Source organism: Periophthalmus magnuspinnatus, chromosome 19 (genome assembly GCF_009829125.3).
Source record: "Periophthalmus magnuspinnatus isolate fPerMag1 chromosome 19, fPerMag1.2.pri, whole genome shotgun sequence".
NCBI classification, from domain to species: domain Eukaryota; kingdom Metazoa; phylum Chordata; class Actinopteri; order Gobiiformes; family Gobiidae; genus Periophthalmus; species Periophthalmus magnuspinnatus.
In genome coordinates this window covers 20,913,655-20,927,226 of record NC_047144.1, presented here as the reverse complement: position 1 = coordinate 20,927,226, position 13,572 = coordinate 20,913,655, and the positions used below count along the sequence as shown (strand labels likewise).

Genomic DNA, 13,572 nt, shown 5'->3' with positions numbered 1-13,572 from the left:
TGAGCCTTATCATTTTTAAGAGTCGTGCTTGTTTACAGCATAAAAAATACTGGCTTTTTTGTTTTTGTTTTTGTGGGTTGTTAATTCAATTTCAAGGCGCTGTGGCTTAGCTGGTCAAAGTGCCTGTCTTGTAAACAGGAGATCCTGGGTTCAAATCCCAGCAGTGCCTTTTTACATTCTGTTCTCTGGTGGAAATATTAAAAAATGTAACAAGCTCATTTCAGCATGAAGGGATTCCAACCATTTCAAGCATGGTCAGTTACCATGAAGGGATTCAAACCTTCTGATGGATTCTGATCTGGAGTTCTTTGGACCAAATGGTCTTTTAGGCACGACTACTGTCTTTTTTATTTTTTACTTTTATTATCAAAAATATCATTTCATAAAATCACAGTACAAAGTACATTGGGGCAAGTGGGGGGGAGGGGACAGGGGGATGGAAACACATGGTGGAAAATGGGGAACATACAAGAAATAATAAATAAATGTGTACATGTACATCACAAGACACTGAGGCAAGTAGGGAGGGTGCGGGGTTGGATAGGACACATGGGGGGGGGGGGGGGGGGGGGGCGGGGCGGGGCGGACTGGGACATAATTTGAGAAATAATATTAAATTGAATAAACAATCTGCACATTTTGGTTTCAGTCTTTCAGAATCCGAGGTGGGGTGGGGGATGGGGTGAGTGATCAAAAGTGAAAGTCCAAATGTCCTTGGGGGGTGACGGTGATGAGGGTGTTGCGGGGGAGCAGGGTCTTGTTAAAACGGTGGGGGATGGCTATGTGAAGGTGTTGGAGGTGGGTGGTAAGGCGGTTTGTGAACAGGGTCCAGTGGGGGGCGGTGCGCTGATCGTATAGGTGGAGGTTTCTGACAAAGAAGATAGTGTACCGGGCTATGGACATGATAAGTCTGACGAGGGGGAGGTTGGGTCTGGATGGGTGATCAGGTGGACGACTACTGTCTAATTATGCAATGAGCCGGAACATTTTTAAGAGTCGTGCTTGTTTACAGCATATAAAATACTGGTGTTTTTTTTTTTCTTTTTGTGGGTTTCAAATTGGATTTCAAGGCGCTGTGGCTTAGCTGGTCAAAGTGCCTGTCTCGTAAACAGGAGATCCTGGGTTCAAATCCCAGCAGTGCCTTTTTACATTCTGTTCTCTGGTGGAAATATAAAAAAATGTAACAAGCAAAACAATTAACCACAAAGGGATTCAAACCCTCAATCTTCTGATCCGAAGTCAGACGCCTTTTCCATTAGGCCATATAGTCCATGAATTTTGTTTTTTTTAGAGTGCAGTCTGCTGTTGAAGGTGCTGTATGTCAACCGGTCAAAGTGCCTATCTTGTCAACAGGAGCCTCTGGGTTCAAATCCCAGCAGTGCCAATTTACGTTTTGGTTTGAGAGGGGATTTCAGGTTGGAGTTTTGTTTTTTTCTTTGCTTTTTGTGTTTTGGAAAAAGGCAATTGAAAGCGCTGTGGCTTAGCTGGTCAAAGTGCCTGTCTAGTAAACAGGAGATCTGGGGTTCTAATCCCAGCAGGGCCTTTTTTTTCCCTTTTTTAGCGCATTCAGGTTTACTTTATCTACAGTTTACCCTTCAGGCACAGTAAAGTAAAATACAGCAAACATTATAAATACATTTAAATATAAAATGAATATTAGTTTCTTTTGATTCATCTCTATTAGGAATAGATGAATAGCTGTTTTACCCCTGGCACCCCTTCTTCACACGGTTAGGTTTAGGATGATACTTTTATACATTAATGGAGAACTTCTGTGCAGGTGCATGGGTCACGTAGGATTGTGGGCTGAGCATTGGACAGTTTAGTACTGCTAACTGTAAGGAGGGTTTGAACAGGGCATATGAGAGATCACTAAATTATTCAAACATGCATGGATGACATATAAAACCTCTTTAGGCATATTTCTGTCTTTTAGGCAAGACTACTGTCTTTTTTTTTTTTTTTTTTTAACTTTTATTATCAAAAATATCATCTCATAAAATCACAGTACAAAGTACATTGGGAGAGTACACTGGGGTGGAAAATGGGGATACAAGAAATAATAAATAAATGTGTACATGTACATCACAAGACAGGCGACACTGGGGCAAGTAGGGAGGGTGCGGGGTTGGATAGGACACATGGGGGGGCGGGGCGGATGATTTGGCGATGTTCCGGAGGACGTGGGTCTGGGGTGCGGTGGTCCGGGGTGCGGTGGTCCGATGGGTGATCTGGGGTGCGGTGATCTGGGGTGCGGTGATCCGATGGGTGGTCTGGGGTGTGGTGATCTGGGGTGCGCTGGTCCGGTGGGTGTCCCGGAGTGTGATGGGGGAGCACCTGACCTGCCGCACGATGGTCCGGGCGATGGTCAGCTGAAGCGGCTGGAGCGGCGACAGCTGGGCTGTGGTGGGCTCCGGCAACGAGCTGACGGTCGGCCGCGGCGCCGGGGCGGTGGTCGGCCCCAGGGCGCCCCCTTCTGGCCCCGAACAGGAGAGACCAGTGCTCCTGGTCATCCCCTCCCAGGGCCGCCGGCGGTGGGAGACCCCAGTCCAGCCTCCGGGCGAGGAGGTCCTGGACCCGGACCCAGAAGCGGCGGGCGGCACCACATTCGAGAAAAAGGTGTTCTAAAGTCTCGGGGGATTCATCGCACACCAGGCAGTCTCTGACGAACTCCGTGGGACAGATGGCGTGTAACTGTATGCACGTGTAGATCAGTCTGTGTTTCAATTTGAATTCAAAATGACTGACTATGTGTGGTGTGTAAACCATTCGAATGTGTAGGCCCAGATGGATGCGATGTCGTGCGAGGGGAATGTCTGTGACCATTTGTGTTCTGCCGCGGGACGTCTGAAGACTCCAGGGATCAGCACTCTGTGACAGGCTCGGGTGTTCATCTCGGTCAGCTTCTTCCACACGGTCCCGCCCGCCCAAACGTCGAAGTCGAAGCCGGCGGCGGGGGAGTCGACTCCTCCCGTCCCCGGCCTGAGGGCCAGCGCACCGCGGTCAGTTACCACGAAGGGATTCAAACCTTCTGATGGATTTTGATCTGAAGTTCTTTAGACCAAATGGTGTTTTAGGCACGACTATTGTCTAATTATGCAATGAGTCTGATCATTTTTAAGAGTCATGCTTGTTTACAGCATAAAAAATACTGGTGTTTTTGTTTTTTTGGGGTTTTTTTTGGGGTGGGGGGGTGGGGGGGGGTTTACTTACGTTTCAAGGCTCTGTGGCTTAGCTGGTTAAAGTGCCTGTCTAGTAACCAGGAGATCCTGGCAGTGCCTTTTTTACATTTTGTTCTCTTGAGGTTTATAGGCACGTCTATTGTCTGATTATGGCATGATCCTGATCAGTTTTATCAATCGTAGTTATTTACAGTATATAAAATGCTGGAGTTTTATTTATTTTTTTGCTGTTTGTATTTTCTGAAGTGATGGTTGAAGGCACTGTGGCTTAGCTGGTCAAAGTGCTTGTCTAGTAAACAGAAGACCCCGGCCCCGAACAGGAGAGACCAGCGCACCTGGTCATTCCCTCCAAGGGCCGGCGGCGGTGGGAGACTCCAGTTCAGCCTCCGGGCGAGGAGGTCCTGGACCCGGACCCAGAAGCGGCGGGCGGCACCACATTCAAAGAATAGGTGTTCTAAAGTCTCGGGGGATTCATCGTACACTGGGCAGTCTGTGACGAACTCTGTGGGGCAGATGGCGTGTAGCTGTATGCATGTGTAGATCAGTCTGTGTTTCAATTTAAATTCGGCTTTTTAATTCTTTTTCAAGGCGCTGTGGCTTAGCTGGTCAAAGTGCCTGTCTAGTAAACAGGAGATCCTGGGTTCAAATCCCAGCAGTGCCTTTTTACATTCTGTTCTCTGGTGGAAATATTCAAAAATGTAACAAGCAAAAAAAGTAACCACGAAGGGATTCAAACCCTCAATCTTCTGATCCGAAGTCAGATGCCTTATCCATTAGGCCACATGGCCCATGAACCTTATTTATTTTATTTATTTTTTGTCTTTTATTATCAAAAATAGCATTTTACAAAATAAAAGCACAGTGAACGTACAAGAACACATTGGGTTATGGATGGGGGGGGGGTGTAGGCCCAGATGGATGCGAAGTCGTGTGAGGGGAATGTCTGTGACCATTTGTGTTCTGCCGCGGGGCGTCTGAAGACTCCAGGGAGCAGCACCCTATAACAGGCTCGGGTGTTCATCTCAGTCAGCTTCTTCCACACGGTCCCTCCCACCCAAACATGGAAGTCGAAGCCGGCCCCGGCCCGAGGTCCAGCGCACCGCGGTCAGTTACCACGAAGAAATTCAAACCTTCTGATCTGATTCTGATCTGAAGTTCTTTAGACCAAATGGTCTTTTAGGCACAACTACTGTCTAATTATGCAATGAGTCTGATCATTTTTAAGAGTCGTGCTTGTTTACAGCATAAAAAAAAAATACTGGTGTTTTTTTGGGGGCTTTTTAATTAGGTTTCAAAGTGCTGTGGCTTAGCTGGTCAAAGTGCCTGCCTTGTAAACAGGAGATCCTGGGTTCAAATCCCAACAGTGCCTTTTTACATTCTGTTCTCTGGTGGAAATATTCAAAAATGAAGCAAGCAAAAAAAATTAACCACAAAGGGTTTTGAACCCTCAATTTTCTGACCCAAAGTCAGACACCTTAACCATTAGGCCACAGGGTGTTCTTTTTTTTTTTTTAGAGTCCAGTTTGCTGCAGTTGAAGGTGCTGCATGTCAACCGGTCAAAGTGCCTATCTTGTCAACAGGAGCCTCTGGGTTCAAATCCCACCAGTGCCTTTTTACATTTTGGTTTGAGAGGGGGATTTTTTTTTTTTTTTTTTTTTTTTTTTTTTTTTTTTTTTTTTGCTGTTTGTGTTTTGAAGGCGCTGTGGCTTAGCTGGTCAAAGTGCCTGTCTCGTAAACAGGAGATCCTGGGTTCAAATCCCAGCAGTGCCTTTTTACATTCTGTTCTCTGGAAATATTCAAAAATGAAGCCAGCTCATTTAACCATGAAGGGATTTGTGGATTTCACCTTGGCCTTTAACACCATCCTTCCCTATAAACTGGGGGAGAAATTGGAGTTTTTGGGGTTTCCACACTCCATCTGGGACTCATCACCAGGGGGGATGAATCAGCGTATAGGGACGAGGTGCAGCGACTGTTGGGGTGGTGTAAGGAGAATAACCTGCTCTTTAACACCAAAAAAACAAAGGAGCTGATCATAGACTACAGGAGGAAGAAAACTGACATTTCTCCACTCTCCATCAGTGGGGACTGGGTGGAGAGGGTCACTGATTTCAGGTTTCTGGGAGTCCAGATCGAGGAAGGTCTGGCCTGGAGGAAACACACCTCTGAGCTCCTGAAGAAGAAGTAAAGTAAAATACAGGACATGACAGAAATTTGGCGCGTGCTACACCAAAGGTCCAGGGCCTTCTCGAGAAGGCAGGTTGTTCAGGGCGTACTGAAACAGTCCAGGCTAGACATGTGCCCAGGAATCTGGACAGGGCCGAGTACACTGGACGGGTATCAGTGATCACTCACCGCTCTCGGTTAGCTTCTCCCTCACAGGAGGGAAGTGAAACGGAGGGCTGTGGGTTCTTAACAACTCTGTACTCCCCGAGGAAAAATACCAAAAGAAGCTGGCCAGGCTCCTGGATGCTCTTGAGCAAGAAAAGGAGGTACTGAACAACCTAATAGAATGGTGGGAGGAAGCAAAAATCAGAATCAAAAAGAATTTTTTGATTCTGATTCTGCAAGCACAAAAATGGCTCGAGAGCGTCGAGGAGAACACCCTGCGCCAACGCATCCAAACCATCTGTGCGGGCGCGGCTTCTCAGAAAGGCCCGGTTGATTCTGAACTTCTCCAGCTCAGGGCCCGTCTAGAGGCACTGGAGCTGGCGAAGAGCAGGGGGGCTACTCTAAGAGCCAGGGCGAGATACACAGTGGAGGTTTGGAGAGGGGAACAGCCTTCTTTTTCGGCCTCGAAAAACAAAAACAGGGAACAATGTATATACAGCAGCTCGCTAATTCTGCAGGTGTCATCTCAGCGGACCATTGTACTTTGCCATTCTACTCCGAGTTATTTCACGCGCAAGGTACCTCGTCACATGCCACTCACGCCGCCATCAACGCTGTTGAGGCCAGGGCGACCGTGACCTCTGCGACCGGCCCATAACCGTCGCGGAGGTCCGGGAAGCCATCAAAGGGCTAAACAATAACAAGAGTCCCGGTCAGGATGGTCTCACGAGTGAGTTTTACCGCATCGCGCCCATACTGCAGTCACTGTACACGCAGATGCAATCTGAGAACCGCATTTCTGCATCATTCTGCACTGGCACCGACTACAAGATACTCGCCAAAATTCTCGCAAACCGCCTTAAATTAGTCATCGCGTCCATCATCAGTCCGACCCAGTCATATAGTATTCCACACCGGGACATTGCTGACAACATCCTCACCAACAGTGTACGACAGCGACTGCTCAGTGTGCGGTGAATCCCCTGAGACTCTTATACATCTTTTTTGCGAATGTGGTGCCGCCCGCTGCTTCTGGGTCCGGGTCCAGGACCTCCTCGCCCAGAGGCTGGACTGGAGTCTCCCACCGCCGGCGGCCCTGGGAGGAGACGACCAGGAGCACTGGTCTCTCCTGTTTGGGGCTGCAAGGGGGCGCCCTGGGGCCGACCACCGCCCCGGCGCCGCGGCCAACCATCAGCTCATCGCCGGAGCCCACCACAGCCCAGCTGTCGCCGCTCCAGCTTTTTCAGCTGACCATCGCCCGGACCATCGTGCAGCAGGCCAGGTGCTCCCCCATCACACTCCGGGACACTCACCGAACCAGCGCACCCCAGATCACCACACCCCAACCTCTTCGCCCGGGACGTGGAGATCCTGGGAGCAGCTCTCCACTAGCTAGGCGTCTACTGCCTGGCCTCGGGCAGAGAGGTTAATTGGGCCAGTCGTTCTGCGGCGACGTCGCCCCGCCGCGCCTCAGCGTGGACATGTGGAGGGCGGACAACCAGTACAAGGTGCTGGGCGTCCTGATGGGGAAAGACGAGGTGGTCTGCGCCGTGAAGCAGTGGGAGAAATCCCTACTGAAGATCGGGCAGACCATCTCGCTCTGGAACCTCAGGGCGCTCACTGTAAAAGGGAAGGTGCTGGTCGTCAACACCCTCTGCATGTCCACACTGGTGCACGCGCTGACAGTGCTCCACCTGCTGGGCGACGTCGCAAACAGACTGAGGAATGTGGTGCCGCCCGCCGCATAGCCCGGTACAACATCTATCACGTCAGGAACATCCACCTCCATCGACAGTGCACTGCCCCCCTTTGGACTCTTTTCACCACTCACCTCACCACCCACCTCAGACACCTCCACATGGCCGTCCCCCACCACTTCAACAGGACTTTGCTTCCCCACAACACCCTCATCACCACTAACCCCCAAGGACACCTCGATCTCCATTTTTGACCCCCCTCAGAACAATGGACAGAGACTCTAATCTAGGTTCAGAAATTGCGTGCTCATTCTCTCTTTAATTTCATTCATTATGTCCTCGCCTGCCCCATTCCTTCATGTCTCCTATCCTATCCCATATCCCCGCCCCCCCGCATGCCCTAATGTTACCTGTGTTGTGATGTGCATATACATATATATATTTATTATTTCTTGTATGTTCTCCCCATTTCCTTCATGTGTTTCTTGTACATTTACTGTGCTTTTACTTTGTAAAACGATATTTTTGAAAATAAAAGACAAAAAAAAAGGTCATTTCGGGGCGGCTATTGTTTAATTATGCAATGACAAAGATCATTTGTAAGATGTTTGTAAGATTTGTGAGATGTTTTTTTTCTTTTCTTTTTTTTGTGTGTTTTCATGTGTTTAAAACAATCATCGAAGGCGCTGTGGCTTAGCTGGTCAAAGTGCCTGTCTTGTAAACAGGAGATCCTGGGTTCAAATCCCAGCAGTGCCTTTTTACATTCTGTTCTCTGGTGGAAATATTAAGAAATGAGGCCAGCTCATTCAACCACGAAGGGATTCGAACCCTCAATCTTCTGATCCGAAGTCAGACGCCTTATCCATTAGGCCACATGGTCCATGCATCTTGTCTTTTTAGAGTGCAGTTGAAGGTGCTGTATGTCAACCGGTCAAAGTGCCTATCTTGTCAACAGGAGCCTTTTTTTTGCTGTTTGTGTTATAAAAAAAGACAGTCGAAGGCACTGTGGCTTAGCTGGTCAAAGTGCCTGTCTTGTAAACAGGAGATCCTGGGTTCAAATCCCAGCAGTGCCTTTGTACATTCTGTTCTCTGGTGGAAATATTCAAAAATGAAGCAAGTTCATTTAATCACAAAGGGATTCGAACTTTCTGACGTATTCTCATCTGAAGACAGACGCCCTGAGCTAAATGGTGTTTAAGGCACATCTTTTGTCCAATTATGTAATGAGCCTCAGATGCGTTATCCATTGGGCTAAATGGTCATTTCGGGGCGGCTGTTGTCTTTTTTCTTTTTTTTTTTTTTTACTTTTTCCAGTGGGGGGCGGTGCGCTGATCGTATAGGTGGAGGTTTCTGACAAAGAAGATGGTGTACCGGGCTATGGACATGATAAGTCTGACGAGGGGGAGGTTGGGTCTGGATGGGTGATCAGGTGGATGGTCGGGCGGGCGGTGATGGTGGCGATGTTCTGGAGGACGTGGGTCTGGAGTGCGGTGACCTGGGGTGCGGTGATCTGGGGTGCGGTGATCTGGGGTACGGTGATCTGGGGTACGGTGATCCGGGGTGCGGTGGGCCGCGGTGCGGTGGTCCAATGGGTGATCCGGGGTGCGGTGGTCCGGGGTGTGGTGGTCCGATGGGTGGTCTGGCTATCCGGCGGCTATTGTCTAATTATGCAATGACAAATATCATTTGTAAGAGTCATGGTTGAGATGTTTTTTTGTTTTGTTTAAAATGATGGTTGAAGGCGCTGTGGCTTAGCTGGTCAAAGTGCCTGTCTAGTAAACAGGAGATCCTGGGTTCAAATCCCAGCAGTGCCTTTTTACATTCTGTTCTCTGGTGGGAATATTTAAAAATGAAGCCAGCTCATTTAACCACGAAGGGATTCGAACCCTCAATCTTCTGATTCGAAGTCAGACGCCTTATCCATTAGGCCACATGGTCAATGGATTTTGTTTTTTTTAGAGTGCAGTCTCCTGCAAATGAAGGTGCTGTATGTCAACCGGTCAAAGTGCCTATCTTGTCAATAGGAGCCTCTGGGTTCAAATCCCAGCAGTGTCTTTTTACATTTTGGTTTGAGAGGGGATTTCAAGTTGGAGCTTTTTTTTTTTTTTTTTGCTGTTTGTGTTTTAGAAAAAGACAGTCGAAGGCGCTGTGGCTTAGCTGGTCAAAGTGCCTGTCTAGTAAACAGGAGATCCTGGGTTCAAATCCCAGCAGTGCCTTTGTACATTCTGTTTTCTGGTGGAAATATTCAAAAATCAAGTATACTCAGTTACCACAGAGAGATTCAAACTTTCCGACATCGCATCTGTCTGGGCCTACACATTCGAATGGTTTATACCACACATAGTCGGTAACTTCAAATTCAAACACATGAAGGAAATGGGGAGGACATACAAGAAATGTTTTTTTTTTTTTGTCTTTTATTATCAAAAATAGCATTTTTACAAAGTAAAAGCACAGTACACGTACAAGAACACATTAGGTTATGTGGGGGGGGGGGACGTGGGGAAGGGAAAAACACATGAGGGAAGTGGGGAAAACATGAGAGAAATAATAAATAAATGTGTGCATACATTGCAAGACAGGTAACATTAGGGCATTTGGGGGGGGGGTAAGGTAGGAGACATGAGGGGCTGGGGCAGACGAGGACATTAGTGAGCAAATGTTAAACATTATAAATCCCATTAAACATCTAGATCCATGATTGTGTTGTTGTCCATTGTCCTGGGGGGGGGGGGATCAAAAATGGAGGTCGAGCTGTCCTTGGGGGTTGGTGGTGATGAGGGTGTTGTGGGGGAGCAAAGTTCTGTTGAAGCGGTGGGGGACGGCCATGTGGAGGTGTCTGAGGTGGGTGGTGAGGTGGGTGGTGAAAAGAGTCCAAAGGGGGGCGGTGCGCTGTCGGTGAAGGTGGATATTCCGAACATGATAAATGGTGTACCGGGCTATTGACATTAACAGTCTGAACAGCTGACGGTCGGCAGCGGCGACGGGGCGATGGTCAGCCCCGGGGCGCCCCCTTCCGGCCCCGAACAGGAGAGACCAGCGCACCTGGTCATTCCCTCTAAGGGCCGCCGGCCGTGGGAGACTCCAGTTCAGCCTCCGGGCGAGGAGATCCTGGACCCGGACCCAGAAGCGGCGGGCGGCACCACATTCGAGAAATAGGTGTTCTAAAGTCTCGGGGGATTCTCCGCACACCGGGCAGTCTCTGACGAACTCCGTGGGACTAATGGCGTGTAACTGTATGCATGTGTGGTCAGTTACCACGAAGGGATTCAACCCTTCTGACGGACTCTGATCTGAAGTTCTTTAGACCAAATGGTCTTTTAGTCACGACTACTGTCTAATTATGCAATGAGTCTGGTCATTTTTAAGAGTCATGCTTGTTTCTATCTATCTAAGGCTCCAGCAAAGGGGAGGGGGGCATCCCGTCCCCACGCGTTGAGCCGATCAGGTGAACCAGTTTTTTCCAACGCTGGCGGTCTAGGGCCAGCTGCTCTGCGTCCTCTATGGTGACTCCAAGTTGTTGGAGGTCGCCCACAATGATGTCAAGCCATCGGGTGCAGGGCTTGCCTCGTAGTCGTTTCCAGCCTGCCGCCTTTGGGTCAAACTGGAGGATGGCTCTCGTGGGATGGTCAGCAGGAAGGTGGAGAACATGGCCAAACCAGCGGGTGCGGCGTTGCGCAGCCAGGCAGGATGCTCTGGGCTGGAGCGTGCGAGCTCTGAGCCCCTGGTTGGAAACTCACTGGGGCCACCTGATATTTTCGATGGTGCGGAGAGCTCTGCTATCAAAGCCGTCTACTTTGGCAGCCAGAGTCTTGTTCAGGGGCCATGTCTCCGAACCATACAGCAGGATGGAAAGTACGGCGGAATTATATATCCGGAGCTTTGTCGTGTGTGAGATGGTGGAGTGTCGCCAGAGTGGCTTCCAGAGGGACTGCAGGGCTGATGCTGCCAGGGCTCTTCTGCGGTTAATCTCTGGATTTAGGTCCCCGTTGTCCGTCACTATGGACCCCAGGTACACAAAGCGCTTCACAGGCTCTACAATGTCATTGCCAAGCTGCAGGGGGGGGTGGATCTGGCCCATCACCGACATGTATAAATTTGGTCTTAGCCCAGCTCACTTGGAGGCCAAGCTTCCCTGCCTCTTCACTGTATATGCCCAGAGTGTCTCTCAGCTGGCTGTAGGATGTGCTGAGCAGAATGGTGTCGTCGGTGTACTCCAGGTCGGTCAGATGGTAGTCGCCAAAGGACACTCCGGGGACCCGCTCACAGACCTTGAGCATCAGGTGGTCAATGATGCAGTTGAAGAGGTCGGGAGCAGCCACTCAGCCCTGACGGACGCCACTGGAGATGGAAAACCAGTCAGAGTCTCTGCCGTTAATGCAGACACAGCTCTGTGCATTGCTATAAAGCAACTTGAGTAGGGCGACGATCTTGGGTGGTGCTCCAAGGGCCTGTAGGATACTCCACAGTGAAGCATGGCAGACGGTGTCGAAGGCAGCCTTCAGATCTATGAACCCGATGTAGAGGTGTCGGTCTTTACGAAATTCATAGGTCTTCTCTATCAGCAAACGAACGGCGGAGATGTGGTCGGTTGTGGAGCGATTAGGCATGAAGCCAGCCTGCTTTGGACGGCGACTGCTTCTGATGGCTGGGAGAGCACGGGTGAGCAAGATCCTGGTAAAGAGCTTACCGGGGATGGACAGAAGGGTAATGCCTCTGTGGTTGCAGCAGTCTAGCCTGTCACCCTTGCGCTTCCAGAAGGGTAGGATAACCCCTCTGGTCCAGTCACTGGGAAGTCTCTCTGTCTCCCACACCTGACTGAATATGTGGGTGAGCCACTCGACAACACCATCACCACCAGATTTTAGCATCTCAGCAGTTATGGAGCAGATGCCGGGGGTCCTTCCTGTTGTTGATTTTATTCAGAGCAGCTCTGACTTCTTCTGGGGTGAGAGGGTCTGTGCTGCAAGCGTTGCTGGTGGATACGGCATTTGCAGTGGCTGGGATGATGGAATCAGCCGGAATGGAGCTATGCTGCAGGAGAAGGGTGAAGTGCTCTTTCCAGCATTCGAGGCAGGTTGCTTCAGTTGTTAAGAGGTGGCCATCCGAGTCTTTCACCAGGGCTGTCTTGATGCGTGGACCATTACGGGCTTGGCGCAGCAGACTAAAGACCCGGCACATGTTGTTGTTGTTGGCCGCAGACTCTAGGTGTTCAGCTTCTGCCTTCCAAAACCTCTCACGGTCCTCGGCTATAGCCACATTGCGCAGGTAGTTCAGCCGCCGATATTCCGGGAGGTCGCCCGGAGTCGGGCCTCGCGCCGGCGGTCGATGATGTTAAGAGTCTTCTCCGATATCCAGGGCTTTTTCAGGGCATTGTGAGCTGACTGAATGAGGCTCTCCTTAAAGGTTGTCCAGTCGGCCAGGGCATCGAAGGTACGGCGGACAGAGCATGCTTGTTTACAGCATATAAAATACTGGTGTTTTTTGGGGGGCTTTTTAATTAGGTTTCAAGGCGCTGTGGCTTAGCTGGTCAAAGTGCCTGTCTTGTAAACAGGAGATCCTGGGTTCAAATCCCAGCAGTGCCTTTTTACATTCTGTTCTCTGGAAATATTCAAAAATGAAGCCAGCTCATTTAGCCCTAGAGGGATTCCAACCTTTTCAAACATGGTCAGTTACCACAAAGGGATTCGAACCTTCTGACGGACTCTGATTTGAAGTTCTTTAGACCAAATGGTGTTTTAGGCACGACTACTGTCTAATTATGCAATGAGCCTTATCATTTTTAAGAGTCGTGCTTGTTTACAGCATAAAAAATACTGGCTTTTTTGTTTTTGTTTTTGTGGGTTGTTAATTCAATTTCAAGGCGCTGTGGCTTAGCTGGTCAAAGTGCCTGTCTTGTAAACAGGAGATCCTGGGTTCAAATCCCAGCAGTGCCTTTTTACATTCTGTTCTCTGGTGGAAATATTAAAAAATGTAACAAGCTCATTTCAGCATGAAGGGATTCCAACCATTTCAAGCATGGTCAGTTACCATGAAGGGATTCAAACCTTCTGATGGATTCTGATCTGGAGTTCTTTGGACCAAATGGTCTTTTAGGCACGACTACTGTCTTTTTTATTTTTTACTTTTATTATCAAAAATATCATTTCATAAAATCACAGTACAAAGTACATTGGGGCAAGTGGGGGGGCGGGGACAGGGGGATGGAAACACATGGTGGAAAATGGGGAACATACAAGAAATAATAAATAAATGTGTACATGTACATCACAAGACACTGAGGCAAGTAGGGAGGGTGCGGGGTTGGATAGGACACATGGGGGGGGGGGGGGGGGGGGGCGGGGCGGGGCGGACTGGGACAT

The 13,572-nt window shown here is 49.3% G+C and overlaps 14 non-coding genes across 14 annotated transcripts; 10 read left to right on the top strand and 4 right to left on the bottom strand.

The window, feature by feature from the left end:
• Nucleotides 1-95: 95 nt before the first annotated feature.
• Nucleotides 96-169, top strand: trnat-ugu (transfer RNA threonine (anticodon UGU)). Its single transcript has one exon. It is a non-coding gene; the product is annotated as a tRNA-Thr (tRNA).
• Nucleotides 170-1,069: 900 nt separating this feature from the next.
• Nucleotides 1,070-1,143, top strand: trnat-cgu (transfer RNA threonine (anticodon CGU)). The gene has a single exon. It is a non-coding gene; the product is annotated as a tRNA-Thr (tRNA).
• A 54-nt stretch (nucleotides 1,144-1,197) lies between these two features.
• Nucleotides 1,198-1,270, bottom strand: trnar-ucg (transfer RNA arginine (anticodon UCG)). The gene has a single exon. It is a non-coding gene; the product is annotated as a tRNA-Arg (tRNA).
• Nucleotides 1,271-3,769: 2,499 nt separating this feature from the next.
• Nucleotides 3,770-3,843, top strand: trnat-agu (transfer RNA threonine (anticodon AGU)). Its single transcript has one exon. It is a non-coding gene; the product is annotated as a tRNA-Thr (tRNA).
• A 54-nt stretch (nucleotides 3,844-3,897) lies between these two features.
• trnar-ucg (transfer RNA arginine (anticodon UCG)) lies at nucleotides 3,898-3,970 on the bottom strand. Its single transcript has one exon. It is a non-coding gene; the product is annotated as a tRNA-Arg (tRNA).
• A 908-nt stretch (nucleotides 3,971-4,878) lies between these two features.
• On the top strand, nucleotides 4,879-4,952 carry trnat-cgu (transfer RNA threonine (anticodon CGU)). Its single transcript has one exon. It is a non-coding gene; the product is annotated as a tRNA-Thr (tRNA).
• A 2,940-nt stretch (nucleotides 4,953-7,892) lies between these two features.
• trnat-ugu (transfer RNA threonine (anticodon UGU)) lies at nucleotides 7,893-7,966 on the top strand. The gene has a single exon. It is a non-coding gene; the product is annotated as a tRNA-Thr (tRNA).
• Nucleotides 7,967-8,017: 51 nt separating this feature from the next.
• Nucleotides 8,018-8,090, bottom strand: trnar-ucg (transfer RNA arginine (anticodon UCG)). Its single transcript has one exon. It is a non-coding gene; the product is annotated as a tRNA-Arg (tRNA).
• Nucleotides 8,091-8,209: 119 nt separating this feature from the next.
• Nucleotides 8,210-8,283, top strand: trnat-ugu (transfer RNA threonine (anticodon UGU)). Its single transcript has one exon. It is a non-coding gene; the product is annotated as a tRNA-Thr (tRNA).
• A 667-nt stretch (nucleotides 8,284-8,950) lies between these two features.
• Nucleotides 8,951-9,024, top strand: trnat-agu (transfer RNA threonine (anticodon AGU)). The gene has a single exon. It is a non-coding gene; the product is annotated as a tRNA-Thr (tRNA).
• A 51-nt stretch (nucleotides 9,025-9,075) lies between these two features.
• On the bottom strand, nucleotides 9,076-9,148 carry trnar-ucg (transfer RNA arginine (anticodon UCG)). The gene has a single exon. It is a non-coding gene; the product is annotated as a tRNA-Arg (tRNA).
• A 204-nt stretch (nucleotides 9,149-9,352) lies between these two features.
• Nucleotides 9,353-9,426, top strand: trnat-agu (transfer RNA threonine (anticodon AGU)). The gene has a single exon. It is a non-coding gene; the product is annotated as a tRNA-Thr (tRNA).
• Nucleotides 9,427-12,721: 3,295 nt separating this feature from the next.
• trnat-ugu (transfer RNA threonine (anticodon UGU)) lies at nucleotides 12,722-12,795 on the top strand. The gene has a single exon. It is a non-coding gene; the product is annotated as a tRNA-Thr (tRNA).
• A 277-nt stretch (nucleotides 12,796-13,072) lies between these two features.
• Nucleotides 13,073-13,146, top strand: trnat-ugu (transfer RNA threonine (anticodon UGU)). Its single transcript has one exon. It is a non-coding gene; the product is annotated as a tRNA-Thr (tRNA).
• The last annotated feature ends 426 nt before the right edge of the window (nucleotides 13,147-13,572 follow it).